We start from the raw sequence: 18,353 nt of genomic DNA on the forward strand, positions 1-18,353 counted from the left end.
TGGTCCCAGTTTCTAGGGGAGCAAAAAAAAGGTATGTGTGTATGTGCTTGTGTGTACATTTTTAAAATTCAGGAAGATTATACACTAACCGCCTGTAGTTGTTTCCTCTAGGAGGTGAGACTCTGAGGGACTTTCACTTCCTATTTTTTGTGGTTTTTTGTTTGACATATTTATAAAGTGCATATATTTTTGTAAGCAGGGAAATAGTCAATATCTTTGAGCCTCACTTTCCACCTACCTTCCAGAGTAATAATGAAAATGTATTTAGATAACGTATCAGTATGGAAAACGCTTAGCACAGTGAATAGCCCATCAGTAAATTGCAAGGTTTGTTCCCCTCTCCTTCCCTCTAATGGTATGGTTTTGTGTATTTGTCAAAATACTACTCAGAATCATTACTGCCACTCTGCTCAGATACTCCAATCCTACTACTTGGAAATTTATCCCCAAAGGCGTTCTGATCTGCACTAGAGAAACCTGAAAAGATAACAAAAAGCAAAACCCGTGGCAAGACAAGGTAGAGACCTGTTCCACTCTGCCTGCTTTACCTGTCTCCACAGGTGTAAGCATACCCCAGGCAAACAGCCTTGCTGCACAGGGCAGGCAAGAAGAGTCGCCTCTGTGATTACTGAGGCCCCAGGCAAATCCTGTTTTGACTGGGATCTCAGATCTTCAAAAGTGAACTTGGGAAATCCTGACAAGCAGCCAATGCCCAAACCTCCCCCTACAGGAAAGTTGCGAATTAGATTCCCCTAAAGGCACCTGAAGCTGAAGCCACAGCTCCCACCTCCTGCACCTCCAACGGCCATGGCAATTTCAGACCAGAGCCTATAAAACCAACTAAGACTGGTTTTCTGATCAACAAAATGCAGCTCCTCTGGGCCTTAGTAGGAGCTTTTTCCTCTACCAGGCATACCTTCTCCCAGATACCCATATGGATAGCTCATTTGAGCAAACACACAAAGGAGGCTGCACACGTTTACACTAATATCACCTTCTCAGAAAGGTCTGATCATCCTGTACAAAATAGCAGTTCTATACCTCCAGAATTCCTAGCCCCCTTGCCTTGCTCTATCTTTCTCCATAGCACTTATCACTATCTGACAAACTAGATATTTTTCTTATTTATTGTCTGTCCCCCTCCCCCCTCAAAAATACAAGCTTCATGAGAACGGAGATTTTTGTCTGAATTGTTTGTTACTATATCCCCATTGCCTAAAACAGTGTCTGGCTTATAGTATAGGCTCAATAAAAATTTACTGAATTATAAACGAGGACAAATTCAGTGTGGACCCACCACATTCAAGCAGGACAGCCCAGTTAGAGGGAATGTAAACTCTTGGGTCACTCCAGTGTGTAGGCTCTGTGGGCTTCTGACCGGTTTCCTGTCCAAAGCATTCCTCTTCCCCCATCTTCCCTTCCTACCATTTTACTCTCTCTTTAAAAATTTTTGGAGACATTTAACTGAGTTGTCTTTATGTAACCGGAGAAGGCACTAGATTCTCCAGCTCACTCATTAGCTCCAGCATGTCTGATTAAGCCTTTACTGGTTATGCTCTGGCGCCTGCTATGAAAGTAACAGGTAGACTGATATTCATTTAAGCAGGTGCTATTGGGGGCCGCAGCAGTTCCATTATACAAAGAAAAGTATGCGGGTGCCCACAAGGTGAACCACAAGTTATCTTTTCTTCCAATCTAATAATCTCTCTTTGCCCTTGAGGCTTCGAGTTGGGAGAGAAGGGAGGACAAGGAGCATGGGGATGGGACGAGGGGTAAACATTTAATGAACACCTACTAGATGCCAGGCACTGTGCTAGGTGTCAGGGACACAATTATATGCAAGACCAGGGTGTCTGCCCTCCGGACTAGCTCTGGCTGGTTGGAGGAGCCGGATGACTGAAGCACACACACTCTGGCTTCAGAGTGGAGGCTGGATTGGATGGGAACAGGGCTGGAAGGAAGATGGAGGCCAGCTAGGAGCCTATGGCACTCCAAGCAAGAGATGAGACTAGACTGGTGGCAGTGGGGATGAAGATTGCAGGGGCAGGGGTAGGATTTGGGAATTATGGAGGAGTGGAATCAGCTCAACTTGGTGATTAATTAGCTAAGATGAGTGAGGAGCAGAGATAGTACGTGATTGGCAGGTTTCTGGCTTGGGCATCTGGGTGGATGATCGTGCCATTTGTGGGCAGAGAGAACTCCAGAAGAGGAGACCATGGGACATCCAGACACACTCTTTTTGGTAGAAGCTAAAACAAACAGGGACCCATAAACAGTAAGCAGTACTGGGACCTGAAGCACGGCTATCCTACCCCACCCTCGTGAAGGCTTCAGCTGTTACCTGTACACTGATGACTCCCAAATCTTACCTCCAACCCAGACCTTTCTCCTGAGCTGCTACCCAAATACCTAGGGACATTTCCACTTGGGTATCCTACAGGCATCTCAAACTTAATTGTACCAGTTGCGTTCAGAAGCATTTTTGGAGACTCAGTTCAGAACGGTGAAGGAGGCTTTAGTCCTGCTACCTTCGACTGTATTGGACTGGCCAACAAGTTCATTCAGTTTTAAGTAAAAATAAAAGGCACGTTTTTCATTTTCACCAAGAACTTTATCGAACAATGTATTCATTAACTGAACGAACTTTTTGGCCAACCCAGTAGAACTCAGTTCCTATTTCTCCAGCGTGTGATTGTGTCACCACCTGCATCAGAATTACTTCAAGGTCTTGTTAAATTACAAACTCACGGGACCAACCCAGACCCACTCAGTCAGAATTGCTTGGGATGGTGCCTGGGAATCTGCAGTTGGACCAAGTTCCAGGGGATTCTTAGGAACACACATGTCTGAGAGGAGGATAGAAGGGATCAGCTGCCAATTCACAGAGCTTCCACGAATAAATGACTATTTTAAGCTTAATAGTAATAGTAATAACCATAATATTTGTAGCTGCAAAACACTTTTACATACCTTATTTCATTTGAACCTCTTGCAGCCCTATGAAGTCTTTTTCCCCCTCATCTTAGAAATAAAAAACTGAGATTCAGGGAGACTAAATGATTTATTCAAGGTCTCAGGCTGACGTTTCTGATTCCAAGTCCACCAGTGCTCACAGCAGCAACACTGAATCAGTCAACTTGTGAGACAGGCCACGTGGCTGAATGAGGATGAATACACCCCGCTTCTGAAGAGTACTGGAGCTCAGACTCACCATGCAGGGTCTCTTTAATGGCTGGAGCATTCTGCCTGGGGCAGGGATCAATCAGTTTAACCCTGGGTACCACAGATAACAGATCAGAGGTATAAGAGCACCTGGAGCTCTCTAAGGTTCTAGGGTACCTTAGAATTTCACCTCTTGCCCTTACTTCTAATCTTGATGTTCTGGGCTGCCCTTTGTTTAACCTACAATTTCTGAGATTTCTTTCCACCCAGTTGTTTGCCTGACTCTGCCTGTGATTGTTCCCTTGAACTCCTATCCTTTAAGACTCAACCTAGTCATCCCTGGCCCTCACCCCTCAGCTTGCACTTGGTGTTTCCCTCTCTCTGTTCCCATGGCTTAGCGCCCTGTAACTTTGTAACTATCTGTCTGTCTCATCTCCTTGATTATAAACTCCTGAGAGCAGAGAGTATGTCTGGCTGATCCTCCAATACCTAGCATAGTCCTTTGAAAGGAGGTACTCAAGAGCTGTTTGTTGAATTAATGAATGAATGAAGCCCACCTGGCTGTACTGCCTGGGACTCCAAGTTACACGCTCAGTACAGAGCTTCCATCACCATTGCCTTCAGCAGAGAAATCTTTTCTTACTGTGGTCAGTGCCATACAAAGTTCTGAGCACTTCTGAAAACTGGAAGTGGCCCAGCCCGGCTGATAACCCTTGGCCTTGCCTTAGGGGGCAGGCTGTTTACACATTAGCTCTCAGCCCACTGAAAATCGATGACATACAAATTAAAACAGATGCCCTTTTCACTTACTAAATTTGCATTAAAACATCTACTGGCCAGTGTTGATAAACATAAAGTAAAGTGGGCGTTCTCACAAAGCTCCAGAATGAGCTATTATACTTTCCTAGGGATGGCATTATAAATGATCACCGCCACCAACAAAAAAAATGTTCATACTCTTGAACCCAATGTACTACGCTTCTAAAATTTCCCTTAAAGAAATAATTTTAAAAAGACAAGATGCATGTAGAATGGGTTGTTTGTAAGAGCGCAAGTTATTTGTAATAATGAAAGTTATTTACAATAGTAGAAGCTATAAGTACTCAGAGGCCACAGTGAAGCATCCTCCAAGAACTTAGGAATGAGGAAACTGCATTTCCCACTGAGTGCTGAATGGCAGAATCAACCCAAAATGGATCAGAAACCAAAGACAAAGTCAATGGAAGGAGAGAGAAAAGCTACTGGCTCACAGGACTTGATTGAGGGCATCAATTCCCAAAATAAATATTGTGCCCATCAGAAGAAGTTTTGCACACAGACATGCAGAAATCAAGAGAGTGACCATGGGCAGAGCCCATTGAAGCCCTCGAGTGCATCTCGGCCAGCAGATGTCCTGAGTTCTGTTCTATGACAAGACCATTCCCAAGATGAGAAGGAGGCACTAGACCACGAAAATGGGGCCATTAGAAGTAGTCCACCCTTTTCCTCGTTCCAAGCTCACCAGGGGACCATCTGACCACCCTGGCACTTGACCACAGGAAGAGTTGTGGCATTCTGGTGTCTTTCTCCTGGTAAACTAAAAAGGAGTTTACAATTATGTTAGCCTTCCAACACAGGCCAAAGGGGATGCCGTTTATGCCAGTGCTACCATGCACACTCCCTGTGTGTGCGATAGTTGTATTTCTTACTGAACGACAAGAAGGGTGGCATTCTGATGTCTCCCTCAGGCTCCTGTGCAGTGAAGTTAGCACAAATCAATCTTTCAGAAACTTCTCATCACTGGGCACGGCAAGAACAGTTCCAGCCGGCCTGTTCTTCACACCAACTGCACATGCAGGCGTCTAATCATGATTTCTACAGGGAAAGAGAAATCTGAAACAACCAAAATGTTCAACATTAGGGAAAAGCTTAAATAAATTATGCTATACCCGTCCCATGCAATATAATGTTGTCATTTAAAATCTTTTTTGCAAAGCCTACTTTATTACTTAGAGAAATATTCACACTACATGTTAAAAATGTGTGATTCAAGGACTTCCCTGGTGGTCCAGTGGTTAGGAGGCAGGGGGCACGGATTCAGTCCCTGGTCTGAGGACTAAGATCCTGCAAGCTGTGTGGCATGGCCAAAAGAAAACAAAACAAAAAAAATGTGTGATTCACACTTCAAAAAAAATTTTAGGCAGTTTCTTATAAATTAAACACACAATTACTACATGACCCAGTAATCAAGCTCTTGGACATCTGTCCCAGAGAAATGAAAACATATCTTCACATAAAAACTTGTACATGAGTGCTCATAGCGGCTTTATTTAATTGCCAAAAACTGGAAGCAACCCAGATGTCCTTCAACTCTTTTTGGTAGAGGCTAAAATAAACAGCAACAACAGGCAACATGGCTGACCTACCTCACCTCCTCTAGTTAAACAAACTGGTACATCCATACCACAGAATAGTACTCAGCAATAAAGAGAAGTGAATTAGTGATACACAACTGGACAGATCTCAAGGAAATTATGCTGAGTGGAAAAAAACAATTCTAAAAGGTTATATATATATATATATATATATATATATATATATATATATATATATCTCAAAAGGCAGTTATGATTCATTTATATAACATCTTTGAAAAGATAAAATTTAGACATGGAGAACAGATCAGTGGTTGCCAGGGGTCAGGAATGAGTGAGCGGGTATGAGAGTAAGGGGGTGTGATGATAAAAGGGCAAAATGAGAACTCCTTGTGGTACTGGAACTATTCTGGGTTTCACTGTGGTTGTGGATACATGAAACTACACACGTGATAAAACTGTAGAGAACTAAACACACACACACTCACAAATGTGTATAAGTAAAAGAGGGAAATCTGAATAATATCAGTGGATTATTCAATGGATAATTATTATCCATTGATAAATTATTATTGATAAATGGATTATTCAGTGGATAAATGTCAATATGCTGGTTGTGATATTGTACTATAGTTTTTCCAAGATGTTACCATTGGGGAAAACTTGGTAGAGGGTAAGTGGGATCTCTCTTTATTATTTCTTACAACTGCATGTGAATCTACAATTATCTCAAAATAAAAAGTTTAATTTTAAGTGCAATACAGAATTGTAGATGCAACATGATTGCTTTATATAATATTTTTGATCTATATGTACACACAAAATATTTACAATTATTGGCTTTAGGTAGTAGAGATTTTATGGGTGATTTCTGACTTTGTCTATATACTTTTTAATATTTTTCAAATTCCCTACCATGAACATGTATTAATTTTATTTTATAAATATAATGACTATCTTTAAATATAGCATGTTCATTTTTCATAACCATATCTTAGTGGCGACTCACACAAAGCTTTTATCAACTATCCACCCAAAACTTTTTAATATAAATTGATGCTAAACTAGGAATTCCCAATCCTATGCTTATACAATTCAGTTTTCAGAACAAAAGATAGGACCTTACACCTGAACTCTGATGATCAAGTTGTCCAGCTCCCTCAGTTGCAACGTAAAGACCTTGGGTTAAGAAGAACCCTGGGGTCCTTCCAGCCCGTACAGCCCATGGGCCTCATGCTGGTATAAGGCACCTGCTGGGAACCTTGGTCTGTCTGTTTAGAGATTATCTCTAAGATTATCCCAAAGACTGAAAGTGATCCACCTTCTCCCAGACCACATATCTCCTTTTTTTTAAAATAAATTTATTTATTTTTATTTTTATTTATTTTTGGCTGCGTTGGATCTTTGTTGCTGAATGCGGGCTTTCTCTAGTTGCTGAGAGCGGGGGCTACTCTTCGCTGCGGTGCATGGGCTTCTCACTGCGGTGGCTTCTCTTGTTGCAGAGCAGGGGCTCTAGGTGCGCGGGCTTCAGCAGTTGTGGCACGTGGGCTCAGTAGTTGTGGCTCGGGAGCTCTAGAGCACAGGCTCAGTAGTTGTGGCGCACAGGCTTAGTTGCTCCGCGGCATGTGGGATCTTCCTAGACCAGGGCTCGAACCCGTGTCCCCTGAATTGGCAGGAGAATTCTTAACTAATGCACCACCAGGGAAGTCCCGTGATCATATCTCTTGAGGAGTAGCTCAGATTAGAGTGAGAACTGCCTGCCTCCAGCCCTGTGCCTTCCACCCCACGTGGCAACAAAGTCCCCATTTGCACAGGGCAGTAAACCGCCAATAATGGCATGAGACTGCCAGCAGCAGGAATCCATGAGTTTATGAGTCTATAAAATCATTCACTTTCACTGCTGGAACAATTCACGTCTCCTAGGTTAATAAGAAATATGCCTTCGCAAACACTGAGTTGAGGACAGCATGGGGGAATCCCATCTCTGTTGCCACGTTTCCTAAAAAACAACTCCTTGCTCTCTGCAATCCTGTTTCTACCTTCTGCAATAATTAGGGCAGCTTCCCCTGCCGGTCCTCCGCACCTCTCTCCGCCCCTGTATAAATATATTCTGATTCTCTGAAGAACCCTGACTAATACACCTTGCAAAAGTTTTCTCCACTTTCAAATGAATTCACCATTCCTTTAAAGTTGTCTAACATAAGAAATATTATGCAGCCATGAAAACAAATGAGGTAGATCTCTATGTACAAATATGAACTCATTTCCAACTCATATTATTGAATGAAAACAGCAAGTTGCAGAGTGATGTATTTATGTAAAGTTCTTTCCTTCCAGAACTCACAAAACTATATTTTCCAAGGGAATACCTGTAGGTACATAAACATCTAGCAAAGGATCTGGGAGCATTCATACCAAACAAATAACAGTAGTTACATCTATAAAGGTGGAGAGAAGACCAAGGTGGGCTCAAATGTTTTCATTTTTACAAGGGGAATGTGTATTCTTTGTATAATTAAAATTCATTTTATGTAGCAAGTGAATAAAGGAGTTGACCAATGATTTGATTTACAAGAACTGAACCTGCCTGACCCATGGTCTTCCTCATCCTTTCATTTCATCCTTCCAGCTCTCCAGGGTCAAAACCAGGGAGTCACCTTTGACTCCCCTCTTTCTGTGGTGTCCTCCCACCATCAACCCATCAGGATATTCTGTGGGCTTTGTCTTCAATATCTAGTGATTTCTAACCTCGTCCACCACCAGCTCTCATATTTTCTCACCTGTGTTATTGTAAGGGCTTAACTCGCCTCCAGGCTTCCCCCATCACTTCCTCACTGCCTCTTCTTGATACGGCAGCCAGAGAGGTCCCAGGAAAGCCCTGCCCCCTGCCCTTTGCTCCTCTAACCTCATCTCTCACCATCCTCCTCCTCACTCACTCTCTCACTCTGCTCCAGCCACAGGGATGCCTTGCTCTGCACTTGACACAACCCCGCCCAAGGGGTTTTGCATTTGCTATGCCCTCTACCTATTTAAAGTGGACCGCCTCCCCCTGTACTCCCTATCTCCCTCCCCTGCTTTATTTTCCTTCTTAGCGTTTATCATATCACCATCTTTTTAGGAACGAAAAAAAGGAAGTTGTTTATTGAGGGCAAGAGGATGTGACCAATATAAAAATCAGAAGCATATCTGGGACTTCCCTGGTGGCGCAGTGGTTAAGAATCCGCCTGTCAATGCAGGGCACACAGGTTCGATCCCTGGTCCAGGAAGATCTCACATGTCGCGGAGCAACAAAGCCCGTGTGCCACAACTACTGAGCCTGTGCTCTAGAGCCTGCAAGCCACAACTACTGAAGCCCGCGCGCCTAGAGCCCCTGCTCCGCAACAAGAGAAGCCACCGCAATGAGAAGCCCGTGCACAGCAACGAAGAGTAGCCCCCGCTTGCCACAACTAGAGAAAGCGTGTGCACAGCAACGAAGACCCAATGCAGCCATAAATAAATAAATAAATTTATTTTTTAAAAAAAGCTTATCTGGCTTTAACTGACTCTGCTTTCTCTGCTTGTCAAATGGGAGTTGGATTTTATTTGTACATTTTCTAAGGGACCCTATCTGCTCATGAAATCCTTATACAGGGGGAAGCTATGGGACAGATTCCTTAAGCGCCCCAGCGGGAGAACTCTAATCATGGTGGGAGTAATTGCTCCATGCTGCCTTCTTCTTTCCCTTCTGCTTCATGTGTACCACAAAATAGTCATCGCATGCAATAGTGAGCCCAGCATTTAGCAAAAAGAAGCTCTGGAAGTCCACTTAACCATCTTACTACCGGTCCAGGTCCTTCAATATTTTGATTTTCCAAAAATCCAGGGAACTCCTTTTCCATGAGTATCCTCAGGTCCTCCTTTGTAGAGTAGACTTTATCCCCAGCAATTTGTGAAACGTGAGCATCATGGTTTCCATGGCATGTTCCATTTGACATGGCCTTTCAGTGAGGTCTGTTGAAACCTTAGCGGAAGGTGTGGAGGGGTCACTTGGCTAGCTGGGATGCGGGCTTAGTTTATCACCTTCTAATATACTATAAACACATTTGTCTTTTTTTTTTTTAATCTTCCCAGCACTAGAATTAAAATTCAACAAGGATCAGCATTTATGTCTGTTTTGTTCATTGTCATATCTCCAGCACCTAAAACAATGTTTGGCACATAGTGGACATGCAATAAATATTTCTTTAATGGGGAATTCCCTGGCAGTCCAGTGGTTAGGGCACCTTGCTTCCGCTGCAGGGGGTGCAGATTTGATCCCTGGTCAGGGAACTAAGATCCCGCATGCCATGCAGTGTGGCCAAAAAAAAAAAAAAATTATTGAACGAGTAAAGAATATATTTGACCACAAAGTTTCATGAGTTACACTATAATAATGGGAAAAAACCCAAAATGAGACCACATTGATTAGCTTTTGAATTTTGAGTAAATCACTTAGCCTCTTTTTTTTTTTTTTTCAATTGTGGTAAAAACACACACACATAAAATGAGATTTACCCTCAACAAATTCATAAGTGTACAGTACTATATTGTTAACTATATGCACAATGTTGTACAGGGATTTCTAGAAATTTTTCATCCGTGACTGAAACTCTATACCCATTAAACAGCAATTCCCCATTTCCCTCTGGCAACTCCCCCAGCCCCTGGCAACCACCACTCTACTCTCTGTTTCTATGAGGTTGATTACTCTAGATACCTCATATAAGTAGAATCATGCAGTATTTCTCGTTCTGTGACTGGTTTGTTTCACTTAGCATAATGTCCTCAAGGTTTATCCACCTTTTTTATGACTGAATGATATTCCATTGTATGTATATACCACGTTTTCTTTATTCATTCATCTGTCGATGGACATTTAGGTTGCTTCCACCTCTTGGCTATTGTGCATAATGCTGAAATGAACATGCATGCAGACATCTTTTTAAGATCCTGCTTTCAGAGAAAAACAAATATCGTATATTAACGCATGTATGTGGAACCTAGAAAAATGGTACAGATGAGCCGGTTTGCAGGGCAGGAGTTGAGACACAGATGTAGAGAACAGACATATGGACACCAAGGGGGGAAAACTGCGGTGGGGTGGGGATGGTGGTGTGCTGAATTGGGTGATTGGGATTGACATGTATACACTGATGTGTATAAAATTGATGACTAATAAGAACCTGCAGTATAAAAAAACAAACAAACAACTAATACTAAACTTTCATTGGGTTATTTGTATGGAAATATGTTAATATAAATGTTTCAAAAAAAAAAAAAAAAAAAGATCCTGCTTTCAGTTCTTTCAGATAAATACCTAGAAGTGGGATTGCTGGATCATATGTTAGTTCTATTTTTAATTTTTTTAGGAACCTCCATACTGTTTTCCCTAATAGTTGCACCATTTTACTTTCCCAGAAACAGTGCACAGGGTTCCAATTTCTCTACATCCTTGCCAGACTTCGTTTGTTTGATAATGGCCATCCTAACAGGTATGATGTGATATCTCATTGTGGTTTTGGTTTGCATTTCCCTGATGATGAGTGGTGCTGAGCACCTTTTCATATAGCTGTTGGCCATTTGTATGTCTTCTTTTCAAAAACCTCAGTTCATGTCCTTTGCCCATTTATTAAAAAGGTTATTTGTTTTTTTGCTATTGGGTAGTAGGAGTTCCTTACATATTTTGGATATTACCCCTTATGAGACATAAGATTTGCAAATACTTTCTCCCATTCTCTGGGGTGCATTTTTACGCTGTTGAGTGTTTCCTTTGCTTTGCAGAAGGCTCTTAGTTTGATGTCTATTTTGTCTTTCGTTGCCTGTTCTTTCAGTGTCATATCCATGAAATCATTGCCAAAACCAATGTTATGAAGATTTTCCCATATGTCTTCTTCTAGGAATTTTATAGTTTCAAGCCTCAACTTTCTATATCAGTATTTGTATAGCTCTTTCTACGTTTCAAAACACTTTCATATACATTAAACCCTTAAAACAGAAACCCCAGAAGGAGGTCCCTTGGTGCTGAGTCATGATGACAGGCCCTGAGCCTTTGGGAGTTTTACTCTAGAGGTCAGGGGAGGATGGGTACTCTCACCCTGGGACATGTCTTGGTAGTCATATATCTGCCCTTCTACAGCAGAAAGTGCCCAGCCATGCTGACGCAGCAATACCTGCTCCCCATAAAGGAGCCTACTATATTCCCAGCCTCTCCTGGAAGCCAGAATCTGGCCTTGTGCAAAGGAAATAGAGGGCAAAAGCCCATCTGAGATTGCATCCAAGGTTCCTCTTAGCAGAAGTGCTGGGAGCTCATAACTGGAGTCAGAGAATGTACCTCTTCATGGATCTCTGCCTTCCTCATCCCTCCCTATAAGCTACTGTCCACAAACCTCAGTTCACAGCTGAGGGTCTTTTGCTCTGAAACTTACAAAATCGTGCAAATTTCTCTCCGGTCAAAGATAGTTAATATTCCTTTCACTAAATGCCACCCAAGGAGGCGTGGTGAGCAGAAGACCAGAGAGAACTTTAGGTGTTTAGACCTTAGGCAGGTCACTGCCCTTCTCTGAGCTGGCTTCCCCATCTATAAAATGAGCAAGAGAAGACTCTTCACAAGGTCATCCACAAGGATTAGGAACATAGTAGGTGCTCAATACACGATCCATCTCTCTTATTTTGTTTGGAGGAGATAGAGTCTGAGACCCTCTGCCCTTCATCACATGAAATGAATGGAAAACAATGTTGATGTAAATAATCAATAAACAATTTATAATAAGGGATAGAGGAGAGTTTCATGTGAGCCAAAATGAGGACTGTAGCCCAGGAGACACAGATTCAAAAAGCACTTGAATTGTGTTCCACTGGACCACAAAATGAAGGAGGCTTATATACGCAAAACCCATAAAATTACATAAGTTGTTTGCCAAGAATTAGGATTGGAGCTGGCACAAAGTAAGGGTGCTTGTTAAGCACGGATTGGTTGGGGCCCAAAATGGTTGCATAGTTACTAGGGGAGACCCTGAGACCATAAGGTTGCAACTGGCAGCTGCTAGCAGATATTGTTTTGAAAACAGCTGATGATGTCCTTGAGTTTGAGATAGTTCAGAAAATTCAGGAGTTGATGCAAGAATGTGTCTGAAACCACATCCATAATGGCCACCCGGCTCCATTGGAGACGCCTGAACCACAGTTCCTCCATTTTTATTTTTAAATGATCTTAAATACGTCATCCCCAACAATGGAGAACAAGTGAAAAAGGCTGTTTCTCCAACAAGAAAGTTAAGGCCGAGGACACAGAACACAGGTGGCCATACTGGGTTGGCATTAATGCAAGAATGTTAGCTCCCCGTTGGGACAGGTGTGGAGCTGGATCTGAGGGGAGGAAGTGCTCTCAGACTGGTGGAGGGCAGGGGTATTTCAGGGCGGAATCTATGCTACTTAGGGGGCTGGCATTGGGGGCAGGATCTATGTTACCATGCGGAGGCATGTACAGGGCAGGATCTCTGATACTGTGAGGGAGGGGTCAGGGTCAGAAGGTGACGGGGTGTGTTGGCTGTTGCCGTGGAGAACTCTGATTGTATCCAAAGCTGGTGAGAGGCCACCCGGAGGTCCCAGGGTTCATGAGCAGAGACTCCTGCCTCACAGCTGCGGGGAAGGTTGACTGAAGTGGACCAGAGATCTTCACTTTCTATAAAGAAATCAGGCTGCGGCAGGTAAGGAACCCTCTTAGCAACATCCCACCCCGGGACTGCATTTCTTCTGGGTGCAGATCTGCTCCCCAGTGGGCCTCATCCAGTGAGGCAGATGAGTGTGGGGTGGTGGTTGATGGGGGGAGGGGGTGACTAGATGAAGGCCAGGCAGGTTGGTTCCTGGACCTCTGTGTGCCCTCTCGGTGCAAATGTAAGGCTCTCCAAGACAGAGGTACACAGACTCCTGAATGCCCTCTGCTCCCAGGGGGTCTCAGCAACTCTGAGGCTGGTGGTGGGAGGCAAGGAGCAGGGCCAGGGAAGAGAAACCAGGGAGTGGGGGAGGGGAGAAAAGCCGCTCCTCAGGGACCCTCGGTGACCCTGGGTCATGGACAGCCAGAAGGGACAGGGCCTCAACCTAGGCAGAATTTGGTTTTAAAATGAACATTTTACATTCACCTGGAAAAGGAGAAGGAGAATTTGCTCCTACTGGGTGCTTTCCATGTGGCAGTTTCTTCCTACACAACACAAAGTTTAATTTAATGTTCCACCAAAATCCGAAGCTGAATTTCAGGAGTGTCCACCGCGTGCCAGGTACCCTATTTGTCTGCTTTAGGTAGAACTCATGATCCTCACGGTCACTTTGAGGTGCATCCTGGATCAGAATCCCAATCTGAGTGCCACCAGGCCCAGGATGCTTCAGCGAGGCCGTGTGACCTCAGGTTCACCCCTGAGGCCGTGTGACCTCAGGTTCACCCCGGGGTGAAGCAGCTTGCCCCAGGTCAGAGAACAGCAAGGGGCACCTGGCCTGGCTGCTGCGTCCTAGGGTAAAACTGAAGGTGTGGGAACACCACATCCTGAAACATTCAGGGGTGCAAGAACTCAAGCAAAAAGAAACCTAGACACATGAGTCTATCTATATTTGGGGGAAAATGAATTTTTTCCCCTAAGCTGGAAGAATATCTGTTTCCTCTTGTCTCAAAGAGTCAGCACCTTTTCTCTTTTCTTCTTGCTATTTTGATCCCACCTTTAAAGGCCTCTTCTGCCCAGCCCCTCTTAAGCCCCACCCCCATTTCTTCTTCCCTAGTTTAAAACATCATTCCCGGGTTCCCCCTTTTATGCGTCTATTTCCTCACACCTGCATGCTCTCGTCTTTTCCCCTGAGACAGGGAGCCTCTGCTCTTGACCCTTTATTGACCTCCTCTTCTCTAAGTCTCAGGATAACCCCGTAAGGCAGGTGTCAGAGCCCCGTCTGAGGGATGAAGATACTGGGGCTCCAGGTCAGGTGAGCAGACCCAGTCGGAGGACATCCGTTCAGTTCTCTGTGGGCACATACAAGCCGTTTGGGGTACCTAAGGTGACACAGGTATCCCCTCCCAGCCCCCTGGGCCTCTGCTTGGAAAGGAGCCATGGGCAAAGGTGAGAAGTTCAGCCCTGCCCCTCCCCCTCTCTCCCCGCCTTCTTGTGCCGCCTTCAGACAAAATGTTACACTGTTTCTTCCACTGCCTGCACCCTCATTGGCTGGCCACCGCGCGTCCCCATTGGCTGTGGGCCCGGTGACACACTGCGATTGGTCCCTGCGCCTGTGCCGAGGTGCTGGGTCGGTCTGTCTGGCCCGGGCCGAGACGCGGTCCGCACTCTGGTTGGCACGCGAGGCCGGTGACCGCTGCCACCGCTGTCAAGCCCTCCGGCGGCGCGCGTGTTCCGGGAGTGGGGACGTCGTGTGCCTGGGTGCCCATCTCCCTCCGAGGGTGAGTCGACTCAACGCTGTGGAGGGGCGGGGCTGACCTTCTCACCTTGCCGGCCGGCTGGCTCCTCCAGAAAGGTGCACTTGTCCTTGTGGGTGTTTATGTACATGCAATTGATTCAAGCCCCTGGATCCAAACAGGTGAACATTTAGGTCTGGGTCCAGACTTTAATAGGAGCGTTTGTACATGTCATCTTGACACCCTACATATTTCTGAGACTGATTTTGGATGGTTTTTTTTTTACATGATCTGATAAGCATAGGGAACCAAAGGAAGCTGCCGGTGGGTTGCAAAACATTATCCAGTATCTTGTATGCGTCTGCTTAGGGTTTGCTAATGAGACTGGATCACACTCATATGTTTTGCAGACTGATGCTTAAAAATGATTGAAAGTTACTCTGAACCTTGGAGAGGGTGAAGTCATAGTTTTTAAAAGTTCAGCCTAGGGAGTTTTTAAACATGTCAGCTCTAAATGGGTACTAAGTGGTGTTTTAATTAGAAAGTCTTTGGTAGTGAAAGTATACTTTGCTTTATACATGAGAGGTGATAAAAAATTATGGCATGATAGTATGAACCTTCACAAAATGCCTTTTTAGAAGAATGCATCAATGAAGCTGTCTTCTAACTTTGTGAGACTGAAGGTTACGCTTAGCAGGCTGATCTAATGAACAGGATTGAGCACAGTAAAAAGTTTTTAAAAAGGAAAAGATATCAGAGTTATGGCCATTCTGAAATGCCTAATATTATTTTTGGCCCCAGTTTCCCTCAGAATGAATGAGCTTTGCACAAAGTGCCCAGTAAACACTTGTTTACGGAGCTGCAGTCCCCAGAATTCCTTCACATGCAGCTTCCCATGCTGTTGTATGCTCCTTCCTCCACTTCTGTTGGAAAATGAGCGGCTTGTGCTACTTGCGCTTGTCCCGGATAGTCACAGAATTGTGACAATGACCTTCCAGGGGTGGAAAGTTTAAACTATAATCTAGTTAAGGATTTTTTTCACCTCCTTTATCCAGATAAAGAAATTAAGATTTCAGGTTTCTTGGCTCATAAAAAGTCACACTGCTGGTTAACAAAGAGTTACAACCCAGGTCTTGAGCCAATCTATAATCCATCCTGCCTTTTCCCACACTGGTTCATCTCATTGGCTGGGTACCATCTCTGGGAGCATCCCTGCATCATCCTACCCACCGTGGATTTGTAGGACTAGCTTCCTTCCACCTACTATCCCCGTACTGAGTTCCCCCAATTCTTACACCTTTCAGATGCCCGGACATTCACACTCACCCTCCAAACATGCCCCATTTCCTGAGCCAGAATAGGATACCCAGTTTCTTGCCCCTGTATAATCCCTCCCCACCTGTCTCACATGGCAATGGGCCAGGATCACCTTCAACGGCTTTTTCTTTTTTTTTTTTTTTTATAAATTTATTTATTTTATTTTTGGCTGTGTTGGGTCTTCTTTGCTGCACGTGGGCCTTCTCTAATTGCGGCAAGCGGGGGCCAATCTTCGTTGCATTGCGCAGGCTTCTCGTTGTGGTGGCTTCTCTTGTTGTGGAGCACAGGCTCCAGATGCATGGGCTTCAGTAGTTGTGGCACGCCGGCTTCAGTAGTTGTGGCTCGCAGGCTGTAGAGTGCAGGCTCAGTAGTTGTGGCACACGGGCCTAATTGCTCCGCGGCATGTGGGATCCTCCCGGACCAGGGCTCGAACCCGTGTCCCCTGCATTGGCGGGCGGACTCTCAACCACTGCGCCACCAGGGAAGCCCCAAAGGCTTTTTCTTTTTCAGCTTCTCAAATATGTGCTTCTCACTGTGAACCTTGTCAAGAGTTGAATTCATGAGATTGTAAATGCTTAGGATCCAGAGAGGTCTTTTGGGTCAGGGTTGAACTCGGTATTATTTCCTGCCCCCAGGGTTTTCTCTTAATGCTATCCTGTCTTATTCCTATTCTGATGCACCCCAGGAAGAACACTTTAGATGCTGGATACATGGATCCTGATGAAGGATCGTACCAATTTGTTGGCAAAACAAGATTGAAATGAGAAATCTGTGTGGACTGGGGCTGAAAAACTTCTCAGAGAAATTGGGACTTAAACTGGGAACTGAAGGACAAGCTGACTCTAGAGAGGTAGAAACTGGGGGCAGGGAGGCATTCTCGGTAGGAGGAAAGAGAATGGGCCACAGAATAGGGGTTGGTGGGCAGGGCAGTAATGTATACTGCTGGGGGCAGTCTCCTTAACACACTTTGTATCTGCATAGGAACTTTAGGAGAAAAGGTTTGTTTTTGTTTTGTTCTGTTTTTAAATAAAAGATCACTTATTGATCTCATTTTTACCGTTAATTCCCCCATTGCTAGCAAAAGAGCCAAGCTTGCAAGAAGGCGGAGGAGGGTCCTGCCCTCCCCTCCCCCATCCAAGAACATGACTTCTGTGGTACCTGTCCTGGGCGAGCACCCCTTCACACAGATCACAGATGCGGATGGGACAGATCCAACTGTATTATTGCGACAAGAGGCTCTGTCTGAAAAATATCCACCTAAGCTCCTGCTGGGTCCACAGTGCAAGTCAATAAAGATAACTTGGAAAGAATGGCTTTGGGGGATCATAGCAAATCATCCCTAGTGGAGAGCACGATGGAGCATCTAGGAATAGGATATTTAAAATTGCACAAGGTCTAATGAAGGTTAACATCTTGATTAGATCCTTGGCTTGATTCCCCACTGAAAGCAGAGTGGAAGGATCATCTCCCATCTTTTACTGCGGTGTTCCCATCTCCCAGCTCCTGACCTGGGGCGCCCGAGGCAGGCAGGCTGAGATGGAGGCCACAGCTCCCGGCAGCTGGGCAGATGCTCTGGCGCCATCCTCACCCCAGAGGCAGGCAGAGAAGGCTGCCCTCAGAGGCAGCAAGTGATGGGAGTGTCTTGCCGGCTATGGGAGAGGTAGAGGGCTGCACCCTTATTCAGTGACTCAATAGTCCCCATAGCCATCCAGATATTTCCTGAGGAATGTGTTTGGGTAGAAGCCTGGGAGGAAACCCAAATTATCAGCATGGGCACTGGGAGAGCTCCAGACTCCCCACAAGCCCAAAGGCCTTTGGTATTCATATTCCTAGACTACTAGAGAATTTGAGATGCTGGGAGGACCCTGGTATTTTTTCCTCCATTTGTCGACCTAAATTCCCTGGCGTCCAGGCACATGCATTTCTCTTTAATTTAAACAGGTAAAGAAGACCTATGTTCTTCGGTTCAAAAGTTTCTTGTTTTTCTGTAGGTAGTTCAAAACCTTCACTGTTTTACTTTGCTCCCTATTAAAGATTTGTTGATGTCTGGAAATTGGAGACTATAAAAGCGTGGCCTCTGACGTAACCTAGCCCTCGGGCTGGATGGGCCTCTGTGA

The 18,353-nt window shown here is 44.7% G+C and overlaps 1 pseudogene; it reads right to left on the reverse strand.

Moving 5' to 3' along the window:
- Positions 1–9,192: 9,192 nt before the first annotated feature.
- Positions 9,193–14,523, reverse strand: LOC137768341 (protein S100-A10 pseudogene; annotated as a pseudogene).
- Between the last annotated feature and the right edge of the window lie 3,830 nt (positions 14,524–18,353).

The sequence above is a fragment of the Eschrichtius robustus genome, chromosome 8 (genome assembly GCF_028021215.1).
Source record: "Eschrichtius robustus isolate mEscRob2 chromosome 8, mEscRob2.pri, whole genome shotgun sequence".
Taxonomy (NCBI): Eukaryota; Metazoa; Chordata; class Mammalia; order Artiodactyla; family Eschrichtiidae; genus Eschrichtius; species Eschrichtius robustus.